Source organism: Megalops cyprinoides, chromosome 6, assembly GCF_013368585.1.
Source record: "Megalops cyprinoides isolate fMegCyp1 chromosome 6, fMegCyp1.pri, whole genome shotgun sequence".
NCBI lineage: Eukaryota > Metazoa > Chordata > Actinopteri > Elopiformes > Megalopidae > Megalops > Megalops cyprinoides.
This window is the reverse complement of record NC_050588.1, coordinates 40,965,834-40,975,000: the sequence shown is the minus strand read 5'-3', so window position 1 is coordinate 40,975,000 and position 9,167 is coordinate 40,965,834. Positions and strand designations below refer to the sequence as shown.

General features: G+C 45.1%; 1 protein-coding gene and 1 pseudogene across 1 annotated transcript in view; both read right to left on the bottom strand.

Annotated features, from left to right (window-relative positions):
* LOC118779653 (specifically androgen-regulated gene protein-like) overlaps positions 1–2,956 on the bottom strand; it is an 8,543-nt gene extending 5,587 nt beyond the window's left edge. Inside the window, exon 1 of the mRNA XM_036531830.1 lies at positions 2,908–2,956. The gene's annotated coding sequence lies outside the window, so the exon portion shown is untranslated. The remainder of the gene's footprint in view (positions 1–2,907) is intronic.
* Positions 2,957–6,071: 3,115 nt separating this feature from the next.
* On the bottom strand, positions 6,072–7,260 carry LOC118778694 (annotated as a pseudogene).
* Positions 7,261–9,167: the final 1,907 nt, after the last annotated feature.

The window sequence follows — 9,167 nt, the reverse complement described above, 5'->3', positions numbered from 1 at the left end:
ACTCCTGCAGTGCTCAGCCAGAGGTTACTGAAGGTTCAATCTCTTTGTCACACATCTACCTGGGTTATACTGCATGCTGGAGTCTGGTGTTTTCTCCCAGTGACCAAACTACAGTATGGTCCTATATAAGGGCAAGAAAGTGGAACTGTGCCTCTGACAGCTCTGCTAGGGGACCCCTGCTTGCTATGGCAGCGGCGGGGGTGTACTGCACCTTGCATCCTGAACTCACAGCCAGGGAAAGGGAAAGGGAAATGGCCTTTTCTAATAGATGCACTCCACCGGAATCAACCACAAATCCCTCCTCCGTGTGAGGGACCAAATGACCCAACATGAAGTCACAGGTTGCTGACGGAAGCAGCCATTTAAGACTGAATGTGAACACGGTGTCTCTTCACCATCCTCTGAGATGTTTCTGCCAGGTAAGGAAGCCAGGAGACGTGGCCATGTGTGAATGCAGCCCCTCTCACACAAAGCTGGAGGCTGTAAGCAAAGTTAGTTCTTGTGGGTGAGAAAACCGGTTCTGTTGGACTTTCCCCCAGGTGGCGTACAGGTGTGCCAGGTGAGAAAGCCAGCAGAAGCAGACCTCCAGTGGCTTTGTCTGCTTTGCTTCCTTGGCCCTGTGCCCTGCATTGTCCAGAGTGCAAACTTACTCTCCAGTGATGGTCTGACAAGGCATCTGCTCACCTCTCTTTTCTGCACAGCAGCCTCTTGTGGAAACAGCCTGTGGAAACAGCCTCCCCAACAGGCCTACAACGAATGAGCTGCCATCTTTACGATTTAAATGAACTAGCACTCCACAGTCTAGGTAAAGTATGACATTCTGTAATACTTGCACCTTGAGTAGCTGATGTGATGCTAAGACACATCCCTCACTGGTAGGGATGATTTCAAAACCCCGTTACCATTATTTTTATGAGGCTGGTTAGACAAAAACTAATAGTTAAGTTTATGTCAAATAAGGTCATTTGTACGGACAGACACGCGTCTAATTTATGTTCTTCAGCTCCCGTCAAACTTTTATCACCTGATCTCCCGTAGTTTGACTCACTGCTGCCTAAAGCCCACCCGAAACTAAATTCAGAGAGATGCACTTTACCTCACATTCCGATTTATATGCTATTGTTTGGTCTTCGCCATAGCATTCATTATTTATCCACTGATTTATTTCATTGGGTTTGTCTGTTTGTTTTAGTTATTACAGTGTATTGTACATGTATGTGGTTGTACAGTGTTTGTCTTCGTTGTTGTTAATGATCTTGTTTTATTAATTATATCGATGCCTTGTCTGTATTTTGTATCTACAAACCGGGCACAGACAGACTTAAAAGTTTTATTTGTTGTGGAATTGTACCACCCTCTCCACCTCTCAGCGATCTTAGCGATCTTCCCTGTGTAAAGACGGTGCCCTCCGATGATAGGCATGTTCCAGACAGCGGTTATTAAACAACAATCTGCTGGCCAACGGTCACATGAGAAACCAAAGGGCAAAGTTACATAAAGAGCGTTTATGAGTAGCATATTTTCTCGCAGATGTCACACTGAGATGGCAGAACGATGTAAAATAACTACGACTGACTTACCCATGCGTAAAACAATAATATACTCAGAAAACGTTAAGGCGTGAATTGTTGATGCATTAATTTAAGTATTTTTGTCTTCATGTACTACCTGGGTTGATTCTGTCGGCACATTTACTTAAAGGCGACAGCAGGAAACATCTGGCCTCTGGATTCGAACCCATGGCTCTCTGGCCACGGCTCGATCCACACTCTATAACAATGACCTGCAGCTTCACAAAATCAAATTTAAAGTTTTAACAATTAAAACAGAATCAAAGAGGTCGCAGCGCAAAGCAACTGAATATGCCTGCTTTCAGTAACAGGTCATTGAGCTGAAGGCACCCGTGGTAACAGATATCTAAGCACCTCTTATCTGACAGTTTTGACCTGAACACATGAATAATGAACAGCACACAGCCACTGCCGGGTCCGCATCGCATGAAGAGCGGGATTCCGCTTAATGCGCTGTGGAGGTAACTTCGGGAAATGTGAAGCGCTGCAGTACAGTTCTTTTCACGATAGCTGTCCTGTTTTTGCTATATTGCTGTTGATGACGATGAAGGATATATCTCAGATCTGCTGCAAATCACAAACTAATGAAGATGTGTAGGTCTATACACTCCAGAGAATTGGCATAAAAGTTACAATAAACTCATTACCACAAGGATGGAGTATATTTTCCCCGTAAATATATAATATGCAATTTAATTCACACATTTCACCATATAAGTTGAAAGCCGTACGCCAAGTTGCAAATTTGAAACATATCTATTTGTAGACCGAATATGCATTTTAGAATTAAACGTTTCTTTAGTTTTCTGCATTAGCATAGCCCTTTGCCATGCCGATGGCAAACCGCATAACATATGCCAATGACTACATGTGACTATTTGTAATATTCACTCAAAACGCAGCATATAGTATGGTTCTGTAGCAGTAAACATCACAGAATACTGATACTATAAAGACTATGCAAAACCAATGCCCAATGCCTGGATCACACATTATCTCCGCTGCATATTCCATTTGTCATGGCATCTGTGATGTTGACACGAATACTGACTAATGCTGGATAATGTCGCAGCTACATGACACGGACAGATATACAATGTTTTGTAATAAGTAATGTCAACAAGGTTTATCAGATGCCTGAAATAGTTCAATAGATCTAAGTGAAATAACTGAATAACAGCCCAAAATGTATGTATAAAAAGCATAACTTACGTTAGCCTACTTAAATTTATGGAAAACAGGACGTTAAGTCTTTCACCACATTGAAACTGAAATCAGTGACTGTTTCTGAGGAGGGCGCGTTACTATTGATTTCATCAGTGAAACAATAACTCACCTTTTTGACGAGGCAGTTAGTTCAACTTCAGACAGTATCGGTATTCCGCTAGTACAGCTGCCTTTGCGCTCTTCAGTGAACGGCACCGCCACTTCAAAGCCAAATATAACGGATACAGGTGGAGCGAAAGGTCTTTCCGTTCCTGCGCAGCCACTCCTCCGCTAATCTGCGCATTCAGCAGCGCCAGGCACCTGCAGGTGCACCCAGGCACAAGCTCTATGAAAATGAAATCCATTCAGAGACGCTTCACAAATGTATATCTCTGGCAAGAATTAGAAAGTGCATTAGAACTGTTGAGAGTTATTTACGACGTGGTATTTTGTATTGAAATGAAATATATAGGTTATATGAGTTTCGTTCTTTAGTAGGATTTTATGGTATTATTATTTTTCGGTGTAGTCACAGCAAACGTCTGCACTTTGACACTTTTTCATTGCTGCACCGCGGATATTACCGCGCTCCCGGGTCCCGGTCTTGCATGCGCAGATAAGAGGACCTTCACCGGCGATCCTATCTTTTATTGCCGCAAACAGGCGCTCTTACGCGTATGGAAATCAATATGACTTTGCATATCATCCGTTTATTGACTTTATTTTTCCGTACAGGGTTCTTTTCTAAACAATACGCCGTCCCATTTAATAAGAACAATAAAAGGCAGCATGCAGCCAAGATAGCAGCAAAGCAGTCTATAGCAGTGTAGCTAAAATAACACCAGCCGACCTAACACATTTCATGATCCGTGCGTACCTGTTTGTTTACGCAAAGAACGAAAAATACATTCTTGCGGTATCAAAATTCAGTTCAGATGTTTTTGCCCTGACAACGCCAAATTGCAGTATACATGACATGCACATTTTTTCCATTCACTTTATTTAAATCTCTTACCTTTACTGCCTAAACACTCACTCATAATGTGATTTATCTACTTTCTTTATGGATACATCAAATCCAATAAGCCGCAGCCTACAGCTGAAGCCGGGGCTGATTACGCGTAATATTCCACCGAGGCTGCGCTGCCGCCCCGCAGATCCGCGGGGAATGAACTAATTAAATGTTTTATACTCTGTTCCCTTTCGTAAAACAGAGCGAAAATGGAAGGTTAATGTGAATGTTCTTTAGCTTCAATATAACTATAACTGACGAGAGCAGTCCAAGTGGATCAATATTGTTACGCAGCGGTCAGTTTAATCCTGTTTAAAGAGGTGAAAGATTACTCAAAATAACTTTTAGCCTAATCCCAATAAGGAGGCAGGAGCCTAATCCTGTCTGTGAGATTGGGATCCATTACAGATTCATTGATAGCTGCCTCAGAACAGGAAGGGATTTGTTCTCCCTCACATTTTGTTTTTGATGGTCATTTGATGGCATTTGAGCTTCACACCAAATGTTCAACACTTCCAAACACCTTTCAAAGGTGAAAGGAAAACAGAGTCTAGGCTTCAGTAATACACAGGGTTTTAACACTGTCAGATATTTGAACATTTAAACAAGAAATTGTTTGAGGTTATCATCTTTATTATTGTTGATTCAAGTTTAAAAGGACTGCATCTATAACCAGCGGTTATGGTTTGGATCTTTCATTCCTGCCAGTCCTTAAAGAACACTGTTCTGCTCAAACCACCTGAAGCCGTGTCAGAACTGCATTCACTCATCAGAGCTAAAACCAGACGCACATCTGTGGGTATGTCTCACACTCGCTGCAACAGAGGTCTGTGAAAAACAGTTTAGGATCAATCCATTGGCTGCCATTCTTTCTCAGAGAAAAGGCTCTGATCATTAACCTACAGGTTCAGCACGGAGTCAGACTGGCCTTATAATCACCTGCTCTTCTGACAGCCAGCCATGCGCACCACCCTGCCCTATAATGCACACAACACCGCAGACCGCAAACGCTTCAACCCACCTGCAAACAAGCAAAACCACCAGCCAGCACACGTTTTGTGACGCGCTGCAGTGGGAGTTAGGAAGGCATGGCACCGGCACACCGGCTGGACTGCCACCTGGAGGAGGCTATATGACTGTTACATGGAAGCCTCTGATTGGCCAGTCAGGGTTTAAGCAGAAACATTTAGAGATGAAGTTCATTATGCCAATCAGGGCTCCAGCGAACTGTTGGGCCAACTGGAGTAATCTTAGTTTTAGACCACTGAGCTCTATTAGAAGCAGAAGGGATGCGTCTAATCTGTCAGACAGTTCACTGCTTATAGAGCTCAGTGATCTATAAGTTTAAACCCCTGCTAAGTGTGTTACAAATAACCTGTACCTTTAAATCATACAAATATACATAAATCACACAATAAATGTAATTTTTAAAAATTCTGTAAACTTCAAATCCAGAACATTACAATTAAAGTGTCTTGTTTAATCGATGTAGATCTCAGAAAGGAAATCTCCAAATCTGTTTGTGCCTTAGTCTGGATCAAACCTGTTTGTTTGTGTGCTCTGGGACACATTGTATTTTAAAACTGAGGAACCGCTGTGACACCAACACCAAAACACCCCAAACCTGACCCCTAGGGCAGGTCATCAGTTTAGTTTCTGCATCTGAGTGAGGAGAGCTGATGGAAAAAAAACACCACAAAACACTACCCCTGTCCTATTAAAACAAGTTGTTCAGAACATTCCAAAGTGCTCTGAAGAGATTCCCCTCACTATCAGCAATGCAATGGCACAAACTGGCACATTAAAAGTAAATCCCATCAGGGCTGTACACCGTCACAAGAAAATCAAGCCTTTTCACCACAGTTACAGTTCTCAAACCACCAGAGTTAAATGATTAAAGATAAAACAATATTAATGCTCATATCTGTTATCTGTTTTGATGCAACACTCTCAACTCTCTCATGCTCTATGTAGTAATGAAAGGTATAATATCATCCCAGAACACGCATGTGCCCTGACCCCAGCAGGCAGAGTGGCACTCATGTGAGTGGGTCTGGCGTAAACAGCTTTACAGTAACCGGAAAATGCTACATATTCAGACACGCCGTGCCGCCACAGGCAGCCCTCACAGTAAGAGTGTGACAGTGCTGCAGTAAAGTTAAACTGAACAGGACCCCAGCAGAGGCGCACGGGAGCTGCAGCCAGGTCTGACAGGAGGGGGACGTGAGGTAGAGGGCGGTGCAGGCCGACCCCAACAGTGAGCAAGAGGGGCGAGACGCGTCTCACACCTCCCCGAAGCTGGTGTGGCCGGTGTCCTTGGCGTGCTGGCGGGCCTCCTCCTCCTGGCACACGGTGCAATGCAGCGTCAGGCGGTGCAGGTCGGTGAAGCTCCGCCTCCGACGCGCCTTGTCCGCCAGCTGCAGCGCCTGCGCCAACACCGCGGTGTCGGCGGCAGGAAAGACGGTCTGCAGCGGGGCGTGCGAGCCCGGCGCCTCCCGCTGCAGCGGGTCGTAGTGCATGCCGTCGTAGATGAGCAGCACGCGGCTGTGGTAGCCGGCGTCCTCGCCAAAGCGGTCCACGCGCACCGTCTGCGTATCCACCACACAGATCTCACACCGGAACAACTGGCACAGGATGGACAGCTCGATGGCCCCGCCCCACGCGTCCGCACGCCGAATCCAGGCGCAGTACTCCGCGTTCGGCCTGCCCAGCACGGCCTCTGAAAACGAGGCGGGGTCGCTGGCCACCGCCTGGGCGACAAGCTCCCGCAGCTCCAGGGCGCGGGATGGGTCGTACACCCTGCCCTCCATCGCGTACGACACGCTGGTGAACAGGCACGAGTTGTCAGCTGGGACTGTGTGACGCACCAGCAGCGGGAGGGCGCTGTGGTCTCCACCCTCACTTGGGGCATTGGTGTGTTCTCCTCTTCTACAATGAGTGTGTCGCCTGCAACAGAATCACAGTCACTCCCGTATGAAACAGAAACCCCCCCGGATGGGCCCTCCCCTCCTCCTGCTGTTAAAAGCAGTGTTCCCAGCCTGTATGTCCTGCAGTCACACTTTTCCCCTTGGCTCACTCATTCAGGAATATCTCAGGTCTGAAAGGATATGTTGCTGTGCTTGTAGCTAACTTGTCACCAGCAGCTTCACTGTACTCCAGTACATTTTAAAAATAAAGTTTGGGATGGCAGCTTGGCAGAGAAAAGCAATTCACTTAACCTGATTTGTTGAGGTAAACGCCGGGCTGTGCTGTAGGGGCCTCACCTGACTTAATGGGGCAGTCCCTGAGGAGGGCAGCACTGTTCCGCAGATCCAGACTGGAGGGAGGGAAGCCCACCATGATCCTCTGAAGCTGGCAGGGAACGCCGGTCAGCTGCTCGATCCTGTCCTTCAGGTCCCGCACACAGCACTGCTGCGTCAGACCCTGCATCAGGTGAGACCCGTTCCTGGCCTTGCACCTCGGTCTCAGCATCCTGTAACAGCGCCACCCACGGAGGAAACACCACCATCACCGCACAGAGCTGAGCGATCATTTCACAATCACCTGCGGCTTCAAAAACGACTCCATTGTTCAACCGTAACGGCCTCTAGAGGTGAAACATCGTTACTGAGTGGGAGAGCGTTTTCTTCATATCACCCCCAGTCTGACATGTGGGCCCAAACGCCACGACAGCGTTCATCAGCGTCTGTTACACTAGTAAAGTGAACCTGAGACCTGAGTGACCGAGTGAAACTTCTAGGGCAGTGGTCCTACCCCATAAGGCGTAACAGCACACTGAGAATATTTTTGTTATTGTTCAAAGGGCATGCATTTTATGTATCGTGTAAAAGTACACTTACTTTTCACAAAAACAGTTTCACGTATTTTAAGGTTAATGTGTTTCATTTTTTCTTAGCGGCTAACATTATGTTACAGTGCGCTCATTCAAAAGGGGGAAATGTGACGAAGTGGCAGCTTCTACTGCTGCTGGATAAATTACACGTTGCATTTGAAAAGGCATTTCTGAAAATTTCGGCATCACCACATTTGTTCTAAAAACAAAATCAAAACAATGATACAAAACTGGGTCCGTGTGTTGTGCAGAGGTGGACACCCCGGCTTCAGAAAGTAAAAAGTCCTACCATGTATTTATTCTAGCCATTCACTAAACAAGGTGATTTCACTAATTAGCTCCTCTACCTGGATGAAGAGTTGTGCTAATTAAATTCAGCTGGGAATAAATACGTGGCAGGACTTTTACTTTCTGAAGCCCGGGTGTCCACCTCTGTTGTTGTGCTTAGCATCCTAGCCATTTATTCCGCTGAAAATTTTCAAAAGTAAACCAGCCTGCTGTCACATCAGACAGACTGACCACAAATTACAAGTAAATACACGGACGGATGTATTTTTATTTAGAAAGCCATCGCTTCGGGAGCTTTATACAGCTACAATCTGAGCTCTGTGCATGAGACAGCTACAATCAACTATGCTGCAACTGTGAGTGCGAAGTTACCCTGCAACAGCACACTGTTAAAGGACATGGTCAGGTAGCAACGACCGTTAAATTACTTGGCTTAGCTTCAAAGATAAAGACAGTTCTATCTGATCGATGCTAGCTAGGTAAATGTTAGCTAATTTAGCTAACGAATAGTCTGGCCAGTGGACAGTACCGCCAGCTGGCCAACCAACTAACAAGCGCCATCATATATAACCTGGGAATGAGCTCGTTCAGCTTGCTGTTGCCTGGCTAGAAACAGTTAGCCAACTAAGCAAAAATAAGTGCTACAGTGTGAAAAGAACCCAAGTCGATTTAAAGATTAACTATTCAAAAACGCCCCATTGTATAACTCAAAGCAGACACACTGGTAATGTTAGGTTCATTGTCATGGTGACAGTAGCGATCCGTGTCCCATTGGGTTACCTTTGCTCAGCAAACCTTTCTTTTAAAGAGTAAATATTTTAGCATCAGCAGCAGCTTTACGTGTAGCTCGTCATAGACTGTGGTGACGTCACGTGCGCTCACAAAAGTGTGACGTTACACCTAAACTTTCCTACAGTGGCGAGTGTTTTCATAACATAAAGAGGTATGACTAATAGAGTGAATGATAATTGGATCTATCAGAAGTTGAACTGATGTAAATTACTGAATAAATATCTGAGTGTATCTTCGCGTCTCAGAGGATGTCTGTTTTTAAGATAAAAACACATTAGTTACTTCTCAATTTTTTTTAAACATCATAACTCCTTTATAATGCCAGTTATTTGGAATAAAACTACAACACAAACGTTCCGTGGTGTCAATGTCATGACTTAATGCATAAAAGAAATCTATGAAATTATACAGTGTGAGACCATTTCACATGTTTATTGATTTAAGAGTAACGCAAGATCACATTGTA